Source organism: Meriones unguiculatus, chromosome 4 (assembly GCF_030254825.1).
Source record: "Meriones unguiculatus strain TT.TT164.6M chromosome 4, Bangor_MerUng_6.1, whole genome shotgun sequence".
In the NCBI taxonomy this organism is placed as follows: Eukaryota; Metazoa; Chordata; class Mammalia; order Rodentia; family Muridae; genus Meriones; species Meriones unguiculatus.
The window spans coordinates 37,677,387-37,699,807 of record NC_083352.1 but is presented as its reverse complement, the minus strand read 5'-3'; the positions used below and the strand labels follow the sequence as shown (position 1 = coordinate 37,699,807).

General features: G+C 46.9%; 1 protein-coding gene across 1 annotated transcript in view; it reads right to left on the bottom strand.

Annotated features, from left to right (window-relative positions):
* Positions 1–14,616, bottom strand: part of Acsl1 (acyl-CoA synthetase long chain family member 1) — a 65,334-nt gene extending 50,718 nt beyond the window's left edge. The window contains exon 1 of the mRNA XM_021650763.2: positions 14,459–14,616. The gene's annotated coding sequence lies outside the window, so the exon portion shown is untranslated. The remainder of the gene's footprint in view (positions 1–14,458) is intronic.
* Positions 14,617–22,421: the final 7,805 nt, after the last annotated feature.

Here is a 22,421-nt window from a genome sequence, read left to right as displayed (position 1 = left end):
ATTTTAGAGAGAGGACAAATTGAGAAAAACCAGTCTGGGAACTGAGATTTGGAATACAAACACAAGACAGAGGGCATAACAAGGCAGCACTACAAGAGACAGCAGCAAGGACCTTAAGGGAGCTGCATGGTGAACGTACAAGCTGGCCCTTGCGAGGTAGGCACAGACACAGGACAGCAGGAAGCAACTTTCCTCTTAGGTCTAACACTATTGATGAATAAGCCTGGAACAAACTAACGAAGTCAGACTGGATAGGAGAGGGGAAGGAGGGTATTTGGGGAAAGTTGAGTCGAATTTTTTGTTTTGTTTTTTTGAGACTGGTTTCTCTGTCTAGCTGTCCTGGAACTAGCTCTGTAGACCAGGCTGGCCTTGACCTCACAGAGATCTGCCTGACTCGGCCCCCTGAGTGCTAGGATAAAAGGCGTTAGCCACCCCCGCCCAGCGAGACATGATCTTTTTTAACGTTTCTTTATTTATTTGTATTTTATGTGTTTTTGCCTGAGGGCACCATGTTCAGCCTGGAGCCCTCAGAGGCCAGAAGAGGTGTTAGATACCCTAGAATTGGAGTCAGAGTTGTGAGCCATCATGTGGGTGCTGGCAACCACACCTGGGTCCTCTGGAAGGGCAGCCAGTGCTCTTAACCATTGAGCCATCTCTCCGCGCGTTAGCTCCAATGTGCTTCAGAGTGCGTGTCAGCTGAGTACTGAGAGCATATCAGGCCTGGACTATGCAGTTACACACGCGACTAAATGTGATCTTCATCATGGCCTTCTCATTACTGGATGAGGTGGTTTTCCCATCCATACAAAGAACAGGACATGCCTGCTCCTGTTCCACTCAGGAAAGGATTAAGAAGTCAAAAGCCAGTCTGATGTCAAAGTTTATGGACCTTGAGCAGTCAAGTGCTGCCACCCAGGCAAGGGGACTCGAGTCCAGGCGGGGTGGGAGGTCATGCTGCTAATGACAAAAAGCCTCAATACACGATGCTTTTAAAAGGCAGTATCCGAACCCAAATGCCCACCACCAGAGGAATGAATAAGTAGGCTGAGGTATATATAGGCATATATATATATATATATATATATATATATATATATATATATATACACACACACACACATACAACAGATCAGCATTCGGCTTTTCAAAGAAAAATCAGGAAAGCACCACAGCACAGGTAATATGAATGAACATCAAATTAAGTGAAATAAGGCAAAGGGAAGGGCAAATATGATCTTATCTACATGAGGCACACAGAATCAGCAAATTCACGGACAGAAAGTAGAACAGAGGTTACCAGGGGCTGGGGACAGGGGAGCGAGATATGAGGGACGTTGCCCAATAGCTGCAGAGGTTTTGTTTGGGGTGATGAAAACCGTGAGGCTGGACAGTGGTGACACTTACACAATTCATTTAGTGCCATTGGGCAACCATACACTTTAAAATAGTTCAAGTGTAATTTTCACATTAGATGTGCTTTACTGGAAAAAAATTCCAAACAATTTATAAAAAGCAGAGACTTGGTAAATAACTGGCAATAAAAGATAAAGAATTGGGAGAGCACGGGGCTAGAGAGATGGCTCAGCGGCTAAGAGCGCTGACTGTTCTTCCAGAGAACCTGGGTTCAATTCCTAGCACTGACATGACAGCTGACAACTGTCTAACTCCAAGGTCTGACAGCCACACACAGACATACTTGCAGGCAAAACACCAATTTACATAAAATAAAAATAAATTAAAACAAAAACAGAATTGGAGAGCTGAGTTTTAGGGCCTGGGAGAATGAATGGTGGGAACATTGATCATAACCGGAATTTGAGACCAGACCCAGCTTTCCAGGTCCCCAAAGCCTTACCTCCTCCACAGCCAAGGTCAAAGGTTTTGGGGTGGTCACAGTTCTCTGGAGAGGCTCCCCTGCTGGATCTCTGACCCCGCACAGCCACGGGAACAGGCTTCACAGTCTAATGCTGCCTCAGGTCCTCGACTGAGCATTCGCACCTACCCTTTACATGCCCTCCCAGCCTTTCCTAAAGAAAATCCTCCTCTAGTCTGTGGCTGCTCTGCCTCTCCCTCCCTCACTGTCTGAGACCTGTCTGATGATGTGCAACCCTACTGGGCAGGCCACAGGCCACTTTCTCTCACAAGTTCTTACAGGACCTCCTGTAAGATAAGCAGTGGCTCGTCCTCCGGCTGAGCCCTGGGGTCACCTTCTTTGTGGCCTCGGTGAGGTTCTTAGTGTTTCCTGCTAGACACTCCTGGTCTGTGGCCCTCAGGAACTACTCAGGAGTGCCTTCTGTCTCCCCCTGCATGGTGCTTAATACAGTGCCCAGACCAGAGCAGCACTTAGTGTTTAACTAAAGAGGGGGTGACCCTCTGGGAGTCTCACTATTTCTTTACTGCAGTAAAACAAAACAAAACAAAAAAATCACTGAAAGAGATGTGTTCACACAGGTGACTCCAAAGAGGAAAGAGAATCCGGGGTGTTCTTAAATTTCAGCACTCCTCCTTCTCCCAGTAGCAAGGGAAACTCCATGGCAGGTGTTTTGCAGTGGCTGGGAGGACAATGACTTAAAAGTCTGTGTAAAAGTTTTCTCTTGCCCAGTCCCCATGACGCTTTATGTTTTTCTAAGCAATTCACTTCCTGAGAAGTTTGTCAACACGAAGGAAAACAGCCCTCAGGTATTTAGGGATGTGACTCCTCATCAGTTTAGTACAATCAAGGGGCTCAGAGTCCATGAGCAAATGACAGAACAGAGGGCTCCCGGTGTGCCATACTGGGGGAGTGTTCTACGACAAAACAGAACCCTGCAAACCAGAGAAACACACTGGGCTTCTCAGCCTGGGGCTGCAGCAACAGAGGACTCTGATGAGGAAAGCTGGGTGGGTGGCTGAGATGTACAGGAAGCTGGCTATGGGGCCTGTTCAGCATTCCCCAGAGCATATGATATGCACAGACTCAACAGAGAACAGAGCTCTCAGTCCCCTCCCTTTCCACACAGACACAGAAGATCTATGTGTGTGGAGATACCCAGGTCCTATGAAGCCCTTTACGTGGGACAGCAAGGTTAAGCTTGAGTCAGGTGTATTCAAGAACTATTTCTGTGAACAGCACCCCTAAGCGAAGAAGATTACCCCACTTGTCCTCAAATATTGATATAGTATGTACATGAATAATGTGTGACAAAGTGCGGAGAGATACTTTCCTCAGTGATGGAACCACTGACAAGGAGCTCACGCTCCTGCAAAGAATCATGCATCCCTGCAGACAGTACTCATGGAGCTCACTGGGTCAGGAAAAGGCAAATGGGAAAGTAGAAGAGGGGCTAGGTGGGAGGAGGGAGGGAGTTAGTGGGAGCGAGAAGGAGATGAAAGAGGGCAGCAGGGGTGGGTGACCATGACTGCAACATATTATACACATGTATGACAATATCACAATGAAACCCATTATATATAATTAAATACACAGGCTAATAAGATCTTAAAGTATTAATTGAGTTAACACTGCTCCATTTCGGTACAGAGGTCATAACAAAGCCTTACTGACAAAGGCTCAGGAAGAACATGAACTTGTAACCCAACTCTTCTTAAGGAAGCAAGAGAGAAGGGTCTCCTAGAGCTTAAACTTCTCATCATCTACTGCATCTGATAGGGCAGGTTATGTCAGGTGATACCTGAACCAGGCTGAGTCCTAATTATGTCTACGAGACTGGAGGTTGAAGAGAATGACAGCACTGTCTTGGGGTATTGGGCAACACAAGTAGAGCCTGTTACGGTAGCAGGTTAAGGAGGAAATAAAATTCCTCTTGCACCTAAAACAACCCACAAGAATAGACCTCCCATCCAGTTGTCATAGCCAGGGTTGGAGCCCAGCTGGGCAGGAAGGCTTCTTCCCTGAGGGCCTGCAGATGTGTTTGAGAGGGGGCCCAATTTTCCAGATCCCCTCAGATGTTTTGCCCACAGCACATATCTTCCAGCAGTGACTATGGAATTACACAGCAGAGAAACGGGGAAAGAATCCTGGACTCAGGTATAAACGGTCCCATTCCAAGTACCGGCTGTGTTCAGATGAGCTGCACAGTCATGAGCAGGACTTCTGCCTGTGTGAGCCTCAGAGGCACAAAGATGGGGAAGCGGGTGAGAACAGTGGGAAATCACTTCCCTTTGTGTTAAGAGAGCCATGTTGGCCCCTCCAAGAAAAAAAAAGATGGTGGAGTCACCTTGTCATCAAGACCAAATCAACAGGATTCCACCTACCCCTTGAAATTCCAGGTAGAGATAGAAGATGGTTCGGTGGTTAAAAGCATGTACTTTTCCTACAGAAAACCTGAGTTCTGTTTGCAGCACCAGTCTTGGGCAGCTTACAACCACCTGCAACTCCAGCACCAGGAGGAGCCAAGGCCTCTGCCATCTGTGGACATTAGCAGTCACCTACACATACATGCTCATACAAGGACACAGACATAGATACACAGACACACACACCTCTGCCCTCTGTGGACACCGGCAGTCACCTGCACACACGTACAGATACAAACACACACAGACACACCTACACAGACATGCAGGCACAAACATACCACACAACTTAAAAATAAATCATAAAAGCCAACCAGGTCTATGGTAGTAGACCTGTAAACGGTTTTATTATTTTATTATGCTTTACATTGGGCTCCGCCCTCCCCCCAGCTTTTTAACTGTGGTGAATGTATAACATAAAATTTGCCATATCAACCACTAACTATATTTTCAATAAACAAGATATAACTGGGTTCAGGTTGGCTAATGTTCTTTTGTATTTATGTATTTTCCACCTGCTCCACAAAGGATTTAGGGTGGTAACCTGCCCTTACTAAGGAATGACAGATGGGCTGTAAACCTCTCAGAAAACACTTCTAAGCCTTCACTGTGTGTCCTGAGCTGTGGCCTGCTGCGGGCCCCCACAAGCCCTGGGAGCAACCTCCACAGATGTGTTCCTTCGGAGAGGACCTCACTGTAAACCAAACAACCCTCTCAACATTGTAGGGACATAAAACTTCCCCATTAGCCCTTTGCAAACAGAAGGTCATTGCCAGGAGGATGAAACCCTAGCAGTGCTTTCTCCACCTTCCACAAGTTCAGGAGAACAATGGAGGCAAACACACCCCCAGCACACAAGGCAGCTGGGAAGGGCCTCCAGGAGGAAGAATGTGGTAGGGCCATGTTGCTGCAAGCATCCGGGGGGCAGAGAACACTCTACGTATGAGCTGGAGGCCACCAGAGGGCTGAGTAGAGGCCAAGGTGGAACTGGGCCAAATCTAAACAGTCAAAGACAGGTGGGGGTAGGGAGACACCCATGAAAGCCAGGCCATATGGAGAGCAAGGAGGCAGGCAGGAAGCCTACAGGAGGCAGTTAGGGGCAGGTTAGGAACTGGCAGCCTCAGTTCGGGAGACTGTCTCCTGGGCCATTATTCCTGTCAGCAGGCTATGGAAGAGCTGCTGGAGGTTCCACTCCACCCCAGAGCGCTTAGTTTCCACAGTCAGCTGTGTCCTTGCAGGTCAGTATGAAAGACAGAACAGACTCAGGCCTTGTCCTCAAGGAGCCCACAGGGCCCAGTGACTCAGAGGTCGCAGCTATCAAATAGCAGTGACCTGGATAAGAAGGCTCAAGAGGGCACAGGTTGGGTAGGGTTACTTACACCTCTTAAAATAGAATAAGGCTTCAGAGTAACTGTCAACTAGAGAAATGGCCTAGCCCAACAAAGTGTGAGTCTCAGACTGCATACAATCACAGACTCCCCCCTTCCCTACCCCCAAACTAGCGAAGACCAGTCGCTCACATGGTTAGAGAAGTCCCCCTTAGGCTTTACCAGACCTCAACAGGTAATTTAAAAAGCAGAAACAAATAGAATCTTTAGAATGTTTTTAAGCCGTGAGGCTTCTCAAGATTGAATGGTACCTTTAAAGAGCACGGGCCCCTATGTCCTTGTGGACAGTGGTGGAATTAGAGAAAGCAACAGGTGAAGCAGAGGACAGGTTAAGCAAGATTTTGCTCATTGTATAGGGAGGCATGAGAGGTATCCATGACACCACGGGACACTAGCTAAGATTACACAGAGTTCAGGTAACCATAAGAAGAGGTGGCTCGCTTTGGGAAGCTAAAAACGTAACAAATGTTAAGTTACAGAAGACTACAGAACAATGACCTACCATGGAAAGCACAGGAAAAAAAGACAAGAATAAATGCCAAGTTTGGTTGCTATCTGCCTGGCATAAAGTTACTTAAGTCTGGGGCTCTTTTCAATCCCATTATATTTAGTTTAAATGCTTGCTACAAAAGTCCCCAAGTCTATTGAACACACCACACAGTACAATACAATTACCATATACTCTTTGCCTTTCAGTCAGCTTCCATCGCAGCAACAGTTTTGCTAATATTGTTTTATTACGCACTCTCTCTCTCTTTTTTAAAGGATTTTAAAGCAAATTCCACACATCCTGTCACTCAGGAGACACTCTGAGTTGTCAACAGTTCTCTGCCTCTATAGGTTAAAAAAAATTATTTGTGGGGCGGCAGCAAGTCTAACCTGCCAACGGCCCAAAGATCTAAACAAAGGTAGCCAAGTTAAATGTTGACTCGGAGCAGCCAATCCAGCACAATATTTAATTTCCATGCAAGACACAGGTCCATGGACTCAGTTGGCAAATATTCATTTTCTACCTACGATGTCCCAAGCTGGCCCTAGCCTCAGGAGACACGGTTTTAAACCAGAGAAAAAAAACAAAGGGCTTGTCTAATCAAACTAAAAAGTCTGCAGAACAAAATCAAAACACACTGTCTTTTACCAACTCACCTGAAGTCAGACACACTTTCTCACTTGGATCAGAACCTCGTTTCCGAGAGTAGCTCCAGTTTATATCCACCCCTCTCTGATAAAAAGTCACCTTTTGTAAGTGGCCCTCAAAGGTCTACTGCCAGGCCCGAAGCAGAGAAGGAGACAATTTCCTGTTCTCTATACGTCTAACGCATCCCAACTGGTGATGAATAAATGCACCTGTAATAAGTACATGCTTTCATTCATATCCTCTAAAATGTTTTATGGCCATGAGACAAATATGGATTTAAAGAAAGATTATATATATACTAGTTCTAATATTTCCAGTCTTGCATTCTAATATGTGGCCCAGCTGCCTCCCAACCAAGAGTGACTGTAACTACCCTCAGTCTCCAGAGAGCCTTCAGCAGCCTCCCTGGCACCTGCCTGGCGAGGCTCACCTGTTCCCTCAGATGCTGGCCCTGTGTGGGGACATCAGTCTTGGTCTGGGAATCCTATAGCTTTAGCCCCTACCTCTAATGGGTAAGTATCCTTACCTTCCTTACACTCTGCAATCCCGAATTCATCTCCAACTCATGTCAAGAAAGAACAGCAGACTGGCCCTGTCTTCAAAGGGTAAGCCAGGCCTCAGGACTGCTCGGCTATACCTCTGGCTTTTAGATCTGGCCTCTACGGGTTGCCTGGCTGGACTGGTGACACGTAAGGTCCCTGTCAGCTCCACATGCTAGAATGCTTCACAGCCTGCCTGAAGTGCGATGTGGGTAACTGTCGCACAGAGGAAGCAGATGCCTATTTGACCAGTATAAGTCCTGGCATGGAAACAAGGCACACCTTTAAAGCAGGAATACCAGGTAAGTGACGACTCTGGTACAGTTATGTAAGATTATCTAGAATTGGACACTAATCTCCTTCCCACATCCTGAGAAACCCAGAACCACCTGTTTCTCATCCTCACCGAACAACAGGAACTACTACTGAGCTGTATTCTTAAACCCAAAGTTCACCTCCATGAGGCACTCATTTTGGTCCACAAATTTTTCAGCGCCTTGATCTTAACTGCTAAGATCTAGCTTAGCAGGGTAGGTAATATATATTATCATCAGGGGACAGTATCTTTATGTCTCCCAATCACCAAGACATCAGGAAGGGTTGACTAGGGATAAGGCACTCTATCAAATGCTGGGAGACAGCGGGCTAAGGCCATGTTATAGAAGGGAGCCCCAACAGACAAGCTTGGGGCCTGACAGCGGAGAGCCCTGATCATTTCTGCTCAGGAAGGATTTGATCGGAGCTTCGCTTCAGGAAGAGCAGCTGTCCCCTTCCTCCCAGCACACCCCCCCCTCTTCATTTTAACTAAGAGCCTTCCCTGTCTATGTGGAGGTGCAGACTCTAGCCTCAGCCGGTGGTACGAAGTCTCGAAGCAAGGAGCAAGTGTCCACTGGGTGACACTGTTCAGAGAGTACGTGAGAAGATGCAGACTCTGCCCCCTGTCTGGGTTTGGGGACACAAGTCAAGGACAATAGCTAGTTTCAGTCCCTCTTCGGATCAGTCCAGGGCCCAGCAGCATTTCTGAAAATGTGGAAATGACTAGGTCTCCTTCTTGCCAAGCATGGTTGAAGTGCTCATATGAGGAAGATAGACATACACACATACTAAGACACATGCAAGTCAGAGGCAGGGATGCTAACCAAAATATTAAATGACCAGTGGGAAAGATTCCAGTTGCAGAATTAGCGGTTGAGACTTTTGGGACGGCAACTGTTTTTTAACTGGTGTAGATGTACCTCAACGCTTTGTCCACCGGTTTGGTTACAGGTGCTTCCTCGCTGAGGGTCAGAGGACCCTCAATGTATGAGAGATCTGAGAGTCACATGAGGAAGAGTAGCTCTGAGCAGCAACTCTCCAAGGAAAGAACTTGAGAAAATGATCAGCATTCTAGAAGGGCCAGTGTAGACACAGACACACAGGGCCTTGGAGGCCTGCGCCTCTTTCTAGGATACAGGCTAGCAGCTCACTTATCTGGACAGCTCACAGAGTGTCGGGGTGCATGGATCCTTCAGCCCCATACCCCCAAGGTCTTGTCCTGATGTCCCAATTGATGGGACTCTGAGACGGGCAGGGAAAATAGCGTACTCGAGCCAAGTGTAAAAGCCCTTGAAAGACTAAACTAAAGACAGATTTGGGACCCTGATGTTTTCTTCGCTCAAATTCTACTTCAGAAAAAAAAGCTACCCTCTTCTTTCATAACCATGATCACCCCCTCCCCTTTTTTTCTTCAATTTTGAGATGGGGTCTCATCTCTAGCCCAGGCTAACCTGAAACTTACCCAGTCTGACCTCCAATTTGTGACTCTCCTCACTCAGCCTCCCAATACTTGGGATTACAGGTGCTACCATGCCTGGATTTGTTTCTTTTGTTTGTTTTTTTAGTTTTCCTTTTGAATAAGAGCTTCTGCTGTCTAAACTGGAGATCACAGACTGTGAACTTACATACTAAGAATGCAAGGAAGAAACAGGTGCATGCTGGGAAGTGTTGGATGGAGAGATTACAATAAGCAGAAGCCTGCTGACTGCCTGAGTCTCAGGACATCAAGTCAAGGACAACAACACTGGGGGCCAGCCATTCCTCGAATGGGCCCAGGGCCCGGGAACAAATTCTGTGGGGGGTGTGTGTGTGTGTGTGTGTGTGTGTGTATGTGTTGGCCAGAGGGGAAGGCAAGTTGTGTAACCTTGACTGAGTCATACTCTCTCCCTGCACCACAGCTACTGGATCAGTGAGATGAGGGAGCTGGGCTGCTTCAGAGGTTGGGGTTTATCTGAAGGGGCTCTGAAGTGCCAAGAGGTAGAAGTGACAGTGCGTGGATTCCCCTCCACCCCCCGTGCTCGCCCACCTTCACCTACAGCGACCCTGTTATATTTAGCCCATGGCTTCCAGTTCTGCAGTTTAGCCAGGAAGACAATGCGGTCATAATCACTGGGCAATGCCACAGGACCTACGAGCTCTGAATCCGGAGGACTCCATTCTCCGGTCTCTTAGATGTTTTCAACAATACCACTAGGCCATGTGTTGCAGCGAGGCCAATCTCCTACTGGCGTGCTTGCCTCCACCATCTGCACTACGCTAGGGCCCTGTCCCCTCCCCTGGCCTCCTCAACACTTAATGCACTGATCACACACCCTGACTGTGCTCCAGGCTTCCAAGGCCTAGTCCAAAGGCAGATGGGGCCTTTGACTTTTTAAATCTCTAAAAGTCACGGCTGTGCAGTAAATGATCTCTATCACACACTGAACTATGCTGAACCAAGCAGCTATCTCTCGGAACTCAGGTGTTAGGAGGAGAAAATTCACTACTGACTGCAAATGATAGAAACAGTCAATGGACTGACAGGCTTTGTCACTAGGTGAGCAGAACTTTCCAGGCCTGAGAAACCTAGGTCCTGAGGGATAGAAGAGAGAAAGAAGCACTCCAGAGTACAGGCCCCAAAGCCAGGAGGCCTAGGCTCAAATCCTGCCTGAGGCAAGTTAATCTCTAAAGCTCATAGAAGTAGGTCTTCAACCTGTGGGTCTTGACTCCTTTCAGGGTCGAATGACCCTTTCGCAGAGGTCACCTCAGACCCTCAGAAACCACAGATATTTACATTACAATTCATAACAGAAGCAACATTACAGTAACGAAGCAGCAAAGAAAATGCTTTATGGTTGGGGGTCACCCCAGTAGGAGGGGCTGTATGAAAGGGTCACAGCATTAGGTAGGTTGAAAACCACTGTCATAGAGCCTAAAAAAACAGGATCTGCCTCACAGGGCTGCTCGGGGACTACCATATGCGAGGCACCAAGAACGTAACCTATTGGCTAGTATTGTCGCTATTCCTGCCCCTAAACTGAAGCCCAAAAGGACAATCCAGTCCTGCTGCAGCTTTTTTCTTAATTCTGCTTAATCAGTGGTGTTCTGACCTCGTGGCTACAGGCACTTCTCCTTCAACAAACCCAAGTGGAAAGTGCCAATTTCTACAGCAGCCAAAACTCTGCAAATGGGTAGATAATACATTTATCAGAAGTCGCACCTGAAATGGGGAGATGCTCTAGAAGGCAAACCACACTTTTTTTGATGCCCTAACTTCTTTCCATTTATCTTTCCAAACCACAAAATCTTCTTTCAACAGCTTTTCACTAAAACACATGAACTCAAAAGTCCATTAAAACCAATTCATTAATAATTTTCAACTAAGTTATAAAATCATAAGAGTTTTTTAAAAAAGCTTTCTTTTAAACACATGTATGTTTAACTAAAGAAGAGAGCTTGGTAAACTGCTCTGAAATAAACAACAAAAAGAGAGTAATGAATAAATTAAAAGTAATAATCTTCAAAACTCATTTAAAAAATGTTAACCAATCTGGGGGAAAGATCACTATGTAACAGAGGAGATTAAAAATGAATAGTCAGTCTGGAGAGATGGCTCAGCAGTTAAGAGCATTGGTTGCTTTGCCAGAGAACCTGAGTTTGATTCCCAGCATCCACAAGGCAGCCCCCAACCATCTGTAATTACAGTTCCTGGGGATCCAAAGCCCTCTTCTAGACTCAGCATGCATATGGTGCACAGACGTACATGCAGGCAGAATATCCATTCACATAAAAGAAAAATAAAGGTTATGTTGAAAAAAATGAATTGTCAAAATGTTCAACTTAAAATGACAACATGCACCTTAAAATTATTTAAGTTTTACTATGGAAAAAGTAAAACTACACTTTGACTTAGATATTTAGGCAGCTTTCACATTTTTACTTAAAACTTAAAGACTAGCAAACAATCCATAAAGAAAACTAACCCGGGCTCCTATGTGAATTCAGCCACTGGTTTTGAAATCTCAGACAGGATATAGGATATAGCTGTTCTCCAGCAGCCCCTCCTATCCTGAGGGAGTACAGCCTTCATGCACCTCCAGGTTAAAGTGGCACCCCTCCTACCCAGGCAAAGAACAAGAACAGGACCACTGAATGGCAACCCCAACCCCTCCTTCCCTTGATTCCTCAAAGGTTACAACTGACTGAATACAACTGCGTCTAACAGTTAAGAATAATAAACATCAGGGAGAACAAGGTGGAAAAATTAACATAACTTATTCATGTGACTTCTCTTTCCCTTGTCCACATTACCCATCACCCTAGGACTACACAAACTAATATTTCTTAGGAGTTGACATTCAGCATTTTATGAAGATGAGAATCTCAGAGTACCATCTCAAACACTGATAAAACTGCCTCTACTTTCTAGGTTGTCCAAGTACAGCTAGTACTTTAGGGCTTGCTTTTCTTTCTCTGAAGCCCCTCAAAGTACGAAGATGTTGAAACCTAAAGCAAGAAGCACAGCAGCTTCGGAATCAGCTCTGTGCACTGGCAGCCACCCTCCAGGCAATAATGCCAGACGTGCATTATAACCCTCAAGTATTTGTCTAACTACTAATTTGGACTGAAGACCTTCACCTTGAAGATTCAGGCTCCTTTATCTATCTGGGCTGAACAGTCAGGTTTAAAGAGGTTTCAGGAAACTCACAGCTGTGAGCTGCCTCTTTCTCTTTTCTTTCTTTCTTCTTTCTTTCTTTCTTTCCTTCTTTCCTTCTTTCTTTCTTTCTTTCCTGTTTTTCAAGATAGGGTTTCTCTGTGTAGCCTTAAGCTGTCCTGGACTCACTTTGTAGACCAGGCTGGCCTGAAACTCATAGAGATTCACCTGCCTCTGCCTTCCCATACAACATTTCTAATGGTGAAACTCACACAGAATTTAGTCATAAGAGACAGTGCATGCAGAGGAGCAATGGGTAAGCTTACCCAACAAATGAAACAGCTTAGAACCAAATGAATCTCTGCAATGACTGAGTATGAATGTCTAAAAATTACCGTAGGCATCCCACAGTCTAAGAACAACAATAGCAGAAACGCCACAGGGAGAAAGACAAAATCTCTATAATATGAATGACAAAACCACCTGATCTTTCTGGGGTGGGAGGGGAGCCCTACTCTAAGCACAGAAACACACCACACTAGATTAAAAACAAAAATAGATCAACACATCAAAACTAAAGATGTGCTGTAGACATTCGAGCTGGCTCGCTTTTGGTTATTCCACACTTAACTCAGAAACCTAGAGGTAGCTGAAAAGTCCCTGTATGGTATAAACAGATAACCTGTCTCTACCTGCATTTGTCACGTGCCATGTGTTAAATGTCAAAACTTGCAAGGCCCAGAGATTTCAGTCAGGCAGTAATAATAATAAACGGATAAAATATAAATAACAAAGACAGGAAGGAAATATTGGGGAAATGCTTATAGTCGAGGGTGGGGAGGTTTTTCTGTTTTTTTCAGCTTTTTTTTTTTTTTAGTTTTGTCTGTTTACAGTAAATTTAGAAAAGGTGAGTGAATACGGTGTGCTGCTTTTATTTATTTTTTCCTTACCTAGTCATATAATTTTAGCTTATCAAGACATTTTCATCTCAAGGCTGACCTTTCACAAAAGAACCAGCCTCACACCAGAAAAAGGGATTTCTCAGTTCAACTACAAGCAAGAACACCTCCGCAGGATCTGGTGATCTGGTTGTGTTTGTTTTCTGCTTTTATCACACCACACCGGTGTTGCTCCAAACTGACGGTTCCTTTTAGCTCCGCGGTCTTAACCCTGCCCGCTGCAGACCATCAGGTCAAACTTCGGTGGATTAAAAGGCTAGTCATTTTCATTGGGATACACCACAGGTTGCGTTTTTAACTGTGCACGAGAAACAATCAAACGTCAAGTCCTAAAGGAATGAGTACAGATGGATACTCACGTTCTAAGATGAAGCTTAATGGCCATTTTTTTTTTTTTTTTTTTTTTTTTACCTAGGCTCCGTCACCATGAGCTTGAGTGGAGTGGAAAGATGGTCTGCAAACCCTGGCATAATAGACTGCTTAGATGGAGCTTCTTTCTCTAGATTCTAATCCACGTGTTCTTTCAAGTCCCCTAACAGCAACTGCTGTCTATGCCTTAGGGTGATAAACACCATTTTTGCTCCCTAATTTAAAAAAAAAAAAAACAACTTAAAAGCCAGATTGCCTTAAATCAATGACTCCATCACCACTGCGTGCTGTGGCTGTGGGCGCTCCTCTTGGAGACACCGCGAGAATTTCTACTTATGACATCGGGCTCGGAGCGCTGCCTCTGACCCTCCTCGAACGCTCGGCGCAGGGGCGCGTCACAGAGCCGCACCGGGACAGTCAGTCTCCACGCGCGCCCGGAGCGCGCCTCGCCATCCCTGCCTCCGGGGCACGGAGATGCGGTGGCCGCGACGGCAGGGTCCCCGGCGGGCAGGACCACCTCCGGGCCCGCGAGCCGAGGCGGGGCAGGTCCCCGCCGCCACGCCAGCCGGGGACCCCGCCGCGGGGCGCGTCCAGACCGGCGGTGCACCAGCCCCGCGCGCGCACGGCCCGCGGGGAGCCCTGGCCCCGGCACCGGAAGCGGCGGCGGCCCGGGCGCCTCCCGGAGCTCAAGGGAACGAGGCCGCGGAGCCCAGGCCGGAAAAGCGGAACGTCCCGCAGAGCCGCGGGGCGGCTGTCGGAGCGTCGGGCCCGGCTCGGGGCGCCTCAGCCGACACGCGGCCCCCCGCGGCCGGCGCACTCACCTCCTCCGCCGCCCCGGCCGCTCCGCAGGCGGCTGTCACGGCAATCCACGAACTGCCCCGCGCCGGGTCGCGACGCTATTTAAGGAGTCGCGGCGGCGGCTGCTCTCTTGGCTGCGCCACCGGCGTTGCAGCAGCAGCAGCAGGGCCGGGCTGCTGGCGGTGCGCGTGCCGCGCTGCGCCGCCCCGCCCGCAGGCCCCTCCCCCGCCCCATCTTCCAGAGCGCCCGCTCCCCGTCGCCAGCTCCGCCCCTCCCGCCGCACAGGTCGGGTTTGGCCCGCCCCCTCGCGCCCGCCGCTCCCCTCGGGCCCCGCCCCCTCGGCGCCGTCCCCGCCTCTCGAGCCCCGCCCCGCGTGGCCTGATCCGCCGCCTCAGACCCGCCGCTCCTCTCAGGCCCCGCCCACCAGCTCCGGCGCTTTTCTTTGGGCCCCGCCTCCTTGCCGGTTCGCTCCGCCCCTCAAAACTCGGTTCTTCCCCTTCAGGCCCCGCCCAATCCAGCCAACCCCGCCCCTCCTTCTAAGGCCGCAGGGTAGGCGTGGCCTTTTTGAGGTCCAAGAGCGCGCTTGGCTGTCAGCAAGCAAAAGCCACTACAATCAGGCAAACTGCCCTCTAGTTTCACAACGAATCTAAGGAAGGGCAAAGGGTAAATCTATATCTCGATTCCAGAGTCTCCTGAACCCTGATACTGTGATGCTTTGGAGTGTTGTAGGTGCCCTTTAGCTCTTCCGTCCTCAACACTGCTCAGCTGACTTCTTGGCATGGCCTCTCTGCTTTGAGGGACCGTGGTGGCTGAAGACTTCCCATCTTTCTTTACCACCGATATCACGACCCCCTTTAATCCAGTTACACCACGGTCCTTACCCCAGGTTTCGCCACAATGCTTGGCTAGGAAGACTGGACTTCCGCAATGTCCTGGCCCTGACACATCTCTGGACAACCCAGGCCCCGGGGGTCGTTAGAGTGTCAAGCAGACTGGACGTTGCTCAAGGACGATGTCCACCTGCCAATTTCCAAAGGCTTGTCTGCCCCGCTCAGCCTTGGCCCTGTGGACTTGACAGATCCCTTGAGATTTGGCGTCCAAAGGCCAATGCAAGGCCAGCAAGATGGCTCACTGGGTAAAAGGCACATCCATGTCGCCAGGGCTGATGATCTGAGTGCAATCCTCAATGTGCGGAATTGCAGGTTGTGAGCACTGCTTCCGTGTGTGCCCTCCGATTAAATGTAATAAAAAATTTATACACCAAAGCTCTAAGATAATCTTTAAGAAGATCAAACACTAGAATGGACACTGTTGGTCAGTGTCCAGAACTGGTCAGTGTGGCTAAACTGATATGCACATCATGCTAACATTTTGAAGAAAATGGGTCAGCACAACTGTTGACAGGTTCAGCTGCTCAGTTGCTTGAGGCCAGTCCTCCAGCTAACAGCTGTAGGTGGAAGGCTTGCTACTATTGCTTTGAATCTGAGGGGCAATGACCGTCACAGTACTTCTAACAGCAGATCACATGTACTAGGGGACACCGCTAATAAACTCTACTCGATGCCCATCGTAACCCTATGAGGCGGTCCCACCATTGCTCCTCTTTTGTAGAAGAGAAGCCTGAAGGACGGTCAGGTGCTAGAAAGGTCAAGACGTGTCTTGGAACTCAAGATCATCTGCTTCTAGAACACGGGCTCCACGACCATGGGGCCTACATTCTTGGGAGATAACATTCCTTCCCTCTAGTCACAAGCATACTCAAGTTGACTCAGCAGGTAATAAGAACTTTGGGTGTCTCTGGCCTTCCTCCTGGGGAGTGCAAGGGTCCCTATGCCATGCTGGTGAGAGGCCACCCACACACCAACAGCCTCTGTAGCAGCCGTTCTCAACCTGTAGGTCACAACCCCCTTTTTTTGGGGGGGGGTGAATGATCCTTTCACAGGGGTCGCCTAAGACCATCAGAAAACACATATTTAGATTACAGTTCATGGCAGTAGCAAGGTTACAGCTATGAAGTAGCAATGGAAATAATTTTATGGTTTGGGGGTCACCACAATATGAACTGTATTAAGGGGTTGCAGCATTAGGAAAGCTGAGAAGCATTGGTCTACGGCAACCATGCCTTCTAGGTCCTTAAGATTTGTATCTTCCAGGTCTACACTCTCCTGTTTAAGAGGAGGAAAAATAGACTCCCCATTCATTTCCAGCTGGCTGATCCCTGGCTTTTCTCTTTGAGTCTCTCTCTCCACCCACGATTTTACCCAGTTTTTATTCTCTCCTTTTATTTCCTGTTAACATAAATTAACCCATTTATTGTAGGCTAGGTAAGTCTCAAATGCGGGCACGATGGTGCTAGATGCCAAAGGCTTGTCTCTTCATCTTGGTCTTGCCTCAGAAGAAGAAAGCATCCTGGGCATACTGGCTGATTTCAATTTTCTTCACCATCTCCCAGAGGGAGGCACCGTAGCAGTACCCACATTTCCCAACAATCTTGACCTCCTTGGTGCATTTAGCCGTGTCCCTGGAACCTAAACCCACTCCCTTTCCTCATTATCTAACTAATCTTCAGCCCAGGGCTGCCTCAGGAATTTTCTAGGTTCTGTAGTCGTACAAATACTGGAAACTAAGTGGTTTCAACAACAGAAATGTGTAGTCTCACAGTTGCGGTGGCTAGATTGTACGAAAGTACAAGGTCAGCAAGATTTGTTTCCGGGGTCTGCAAAGGACAGGCCTGCTCCAGGTCTCTCTCGGGCTTGAAAACGTCTGCCTTTGCTTATTGCCTTTTCCTGGTCTCCACCCCTGCCCACCCCACAGTGTCTCTTCATCTATCCATTCTTTCCAGTGTGTGGTCTAAATCTCCTCGTCCCAGTCATTAAGAATGAGTCCAACCTAAGGCTCTAATTTTTAACTTGACAGTCTCCATTAAGATGCCGTTTTAAAAATAATGCCACACTCTGAGGGTCTCCAACATATGAAGGGGTACCTATGATTACATGTTGGCAGTTGACAGTGGTTTTCTAGCCTCTCTTCTTCCCCAACCTGGGTATCTCCTTTTGGGCCCAAACCCTGTGTCTTAGTCAATGTTCTATTGCTGTGAAGAGATGCCACTACCATGGCAACTTCTATAAAGGAAATCATTTAATTGGGGCTGGCTTACAGGTTCAGGGGTTTAGTCCACTGTCAACATGGCAGGAAGCATGACATCACACAGGTAGACATGGTGCTGGAGAGGTAGTTGAGAGTTCTACACCCAGATAGGCAGGCAGCGGGAAGACGGGGAAAATGCTGAGCTTGGCTTGAGCAACGGAAAGCCCAAAGCCCACCCCCAGTGACATTCTTTCCCCAACAATGCCACACTTACTCCAACAAGGCCACACCTCCTAATCCCTGCCAAATAGCACTACTGTGAGCATATGGGGGGCATTCCTATTTAGACCACCACACCCTGAATGCAGGGGACTTTTAATTTGTAGAGGGACACTATAAAAGAGTCAACGGAGAGATTTCTCCAGGAAAGCTTGAGTCCGTCTCCAGTTGCTCTAGCCTCTGGTGCATTTGACCTGATTTTTAAATGTGGCTAATCCCAGCTATATTCATATCTATATCTGTCTAAAACTAACCGACCAGTCTTCTAGAGAAACTAAGCAAAGCTGAAGTTCTCTGGGCGGGGGGGTGGGAAGGGGGGGCTGGGGAGGGGAGGTCAGTTGGCAGCTTGACAATGGCTTCCTGTCTAAAGTTTAATTAAGATCATCGGCTGCAGCATTGTACCATGGACTGTCACAAGGCCAGGGGTGGCGCCACCCAGATGGGCTGGGCCCTCCCCCATCAATAGCCAATTAAGAAAATGCCTTACAGACAGATCTGATGGGAAACTTTTCTCACCTGAGGTTCCCTTCTTCGGGATAACTCTAGCTTGTGCCAAGTTGACATACACCATTGAGCTACAAAAGTCTTGTTTTTCAGTACGGTCTTCTGAACCATAACCACATTGAGTAATAATAGCAGATATGCTTTTAATCCAGACCTTGGCTATTGTGTGGTTAAAGGAAGAACTGGTGTCAGTGACTGAATAATTTGATGCTTAATCTCTTTTGCGATTAGGGTGAGATTAGGAGTCTATCCCCGTCCCTCATGAAACTACAAATACCTGGAAAATAGACATCATATCCTATTGTCTTAGAGTTACTATTGCTATTGTGAAACACCATGACCAGAAGCAAGTTGGCTTATACTTTTGCATTTGTAGTTAATCACTGAAAGAAGTCAGGACAGGAACTCAAAGAGGGAGAACCTGGAGGCAGGAGCTGATGCCGAGGTCATTGAGGGATGCTGCTTATTGGCTTGCTCCCTATGGCTTGCTCAGCTTGCCTTCTGATAGAACTCAAGCCCAGAGGCAGCCCCACCCACAACGGGCTGGGCCCTCCCCTATCAATCACTAATTAAGAAAATGCCTCTAGCTTGTGTCAAGTTGACATAAAACTATGTAGCCATGAATCCTCAAAAGCTATCCCATCTCTGGACTGCGCAGCAAAGTTACACGGTGGGTTCATAAATAATGCCACGTGACTAGGGATGGGAGAGAGAGAGGTGGTGAAAGTTATCTTGTAAGTTAACGCAGAGCATGAGCAGACAGAAGCAGGTGGATCTCTGTGAGTTCGAGGCCAGCCTGGTCTACAAAGCAAGTCCAGGACAGCCAAGGCTACACAGAGAAACCTTGTCTTGAAAAATGAAAAAAGGGAAAAAAATAGTTGCATGGGGGATCACGCCTTTAAATTCCAGAACTCAGGAGGCAGAGCAGGTGAATAGGAGTTTCAGACCAGCCAAAGCTATATAGTGAAAGCCCTGTCTCAAAACCAAACCAACAAAAAATCAAAACAAACAAAAGTGAATGAGAGAACAAAAATCATGACATGATACAAATTTAGAAAGTCTGTATTTTATTTTATTTTATTTTATTTAGGCCTCAAGTAGTAGGGAGGGAGGCGAAAAACAAAACAAAACAAAACAAAAAACAAAACCAAACAAGGTTCACATAATTGTACTATAAACTTCACAAAGTTAAGAAAAAGAACCTAAAATTTAAGAAATTCTTTTCCTACCTGAACAGTAAGTTTCTTCTTTGCATATTTATCAGTTTCTTCTTAGGAAGTTTTTAGTGGGTTTTGCTTTTTGTTTGTTTGCTTTGTTGGTTGATTGGTTTTTCTGAGACAGGGTTTCTCTGTATAGCCTTGACTATCCTGGACTCACTTTGTAGATCAGGCTGGCCTCGAACTCACATAGATCTGCTTGCCTCTGCCTCCCTGACAGCTGGGATTAAAGGCTATGAGGTTTACTTTTTAGAACAGTTTCCAGTTTATGAAAAATTGCAGAGTTCTTATAAACTCCTTACTCACTTTCCACAATGACTGAGATTTTACAGTAGTAGGACACCTTTATTACTATTAGGAAACTAGTCTCAAAATATTAACCTAAAATTTGTCCAGTGGTCAGATTTCCTCAATTTTTACTTATATCCTTCTTTGGTCATAGGATACCATCCAAGACACCATATTAGATGTAGTTGTTATGTCCCTTTGGCCTCTTTCTGGCTGTGACAATCTCTTGGATTTTTGTTGTTTGGTTTTTGTTTTGATTTTAAAACATTGTCATACTATGTAGCCCTGGCTGGCCTGAAACATACTATTTTCTCTGCAGATGAGACTGGTCTCAAACTCACAGAGATCCACCTGCATCTGCCTCTCCCGCTCTGAGACTAAAAGGTGTGAGCCACCACGTACTTATTGTAATTATTAACGTTTATAATCTTACAACTTTGAACAACACTGGTCCGTTGTTTTATAAAACATTCTGTTGTCATTTCCCTAATGCTTTGTTCATGATTAGACAGTTAACATGCTGAGAGGAAAGCCAACAGTTTCTCCCTAACACCCAGTATATGTATTTGTGTGTGTGTGATCAGACTCACGGTGGCTGGGACAAACATGACTTGATGTGATCTACCACTGGGTCATTTTGTAATGCCAGGTTCACGGGACCCTCAGAGACCACCAGGAGATAACTCGATGCAATTGCAAGAGAGCTTTATTACGAGAGCCTTTGAACTCGGGACCCAAGTCTCACTGACGCAGCAGTAGAGAAGTGGGACCCCGAGCTCTGAGTGAACAGAATTTTTAAAGGGAAAGTCTGTGAGCAGGGGGTTTCCATGGCAGCAAGCAGGGGGGCACAAGCCTTGGCGTTACAGAATTGGGTGAAGTTTAACAGGGCGGGGTGACCTTTTCTGAGGCACACAATCACAATGGCTAAGGCATATAATCACAATGGCTTTTTCTAAACCACATCTGAAACATTGGGGAGAATTTTCCCACCCGATTTCCAACCGATTCCCATTGATTATTGCCAGGGAGTTTGTCTCGATTTCTATGAAGCATTTATTCTGTTATATTTCCTGGAGGCTGATGCTAGGAGAGTTAACTTTGTTTTCTGCCAGGTTGTTCATTCTGTGATATTTCCTAGTACCTGAATTCAGTTCCCAGTCAAGATCTTTATTTCAAAATGGAGTTATATCGAGGCTAACTGAAACTCTTCAATTTCTCCAGTCCTCTATGGAAGGTTTTCTGTTTTTGTTTTTGGTTTTTTTTTTTTTTTTTTTTTCATTTTATTTTGTGCGGGAGATTGGAGCAGGGGACATGGTGCATGTTTAGAAGTCAGGGGACAAGCTCTGGGAATAATTTCTCTATTTCTACACATGAGTTTCAGGAGTAAACTCAGGCTGTCAGGCTTGGGGTTGTGTGCCCTTATTAGATAAACCATTTTACCAGGTCGGAATTGAGAGTTTTGACTAGATGTGGGTAAGAACCAAATCTTTTATTTTCAGCTTAACTGAGTGCAGATTGGGAGACCTGTCCATGATATACCTTCCTGTGATGCACATTTCATTCCATTTGTTTTTTACCACATACTTCCAGACATCTTCTGACAGGCTAACTCGGAGGGATGGCCCTTGACCTTTAACCTCCTGCCAGGATGGATGTTAGATGAATTGACAGAGTGGGTGGAGTAGTCTTGAAGGCATTTCTGTTAATGCAAATCCCATAAATATAGCCCCTCAAACCCAAAGAAGTGTGGGTGAAACACCATTTCCCCATAGCTGGGTTTCCCAAAATGACCTCGGCTCCCCAAGGTGGAAGAGACAGTGTTGCCTGTTTGAACTGATAGAAGCCAAATTGTCTTTTGCAAAATTAATCCCAGAAACAATCTGATCACATTGGTAGGGCCTTTCCCTAAGTCTCACAGGGGGCTTCTACCAGTCACCCCCCAAACTAAGCTGTGTGAGCGTCTTAGTTAATCTAATCCAGTAGACAAATATTTCCACTCAAGGAGGTCAGCAGACCTTTGGGGGAAGTGGTTTTATCCCCTTCTAATGTTTGGGTTCCAGGGATCAAAATCAGGCTGGCAGGCTTAGAAGCAAATGGCTTTACCCACTGAGCCAACTCGCTGGCCGCTCCAGTTGGCAAATCCTCTTGTACCATTTCTGTGCCAGTGTTTGGATTCGCCGGTAGAAGTCTCTTGTCATGGTTTTATAGCTACCGGTAGCTGCCACATGGGCCTTTGTGGCCCTAATCAAGCCGTAGCCCTGCCTTCCTCCACACCCCTTTTGTTTTTTAGTGCACTTGACCTGTGCTCCCCTGGTACTCTGTGTGGGGAGCTGGACGGCAGCTGCTGAGGTAATCACCTCCCTGGCTATCTTTCTTCTCCACCTTGGTCAGAGTCCACCAACCCTCTTGGCCTCCCTTGACGTTCAGGAGTTGCCTTTCTGCCCCCAACACGAAGCAGTCCGTGGGGCTAGGCTTCCCAGCTCTCACCCTCCTCCCCACAGCACTCTACTTCCTTATCTTTAAGTGGAGATTTTGATTAGTCAATGTAAAAAAAAAAGAAAAAAAGAAAAAAAAAAAAGAGGGAAGTCCTTGATCTTTCCAACCCTTTGCA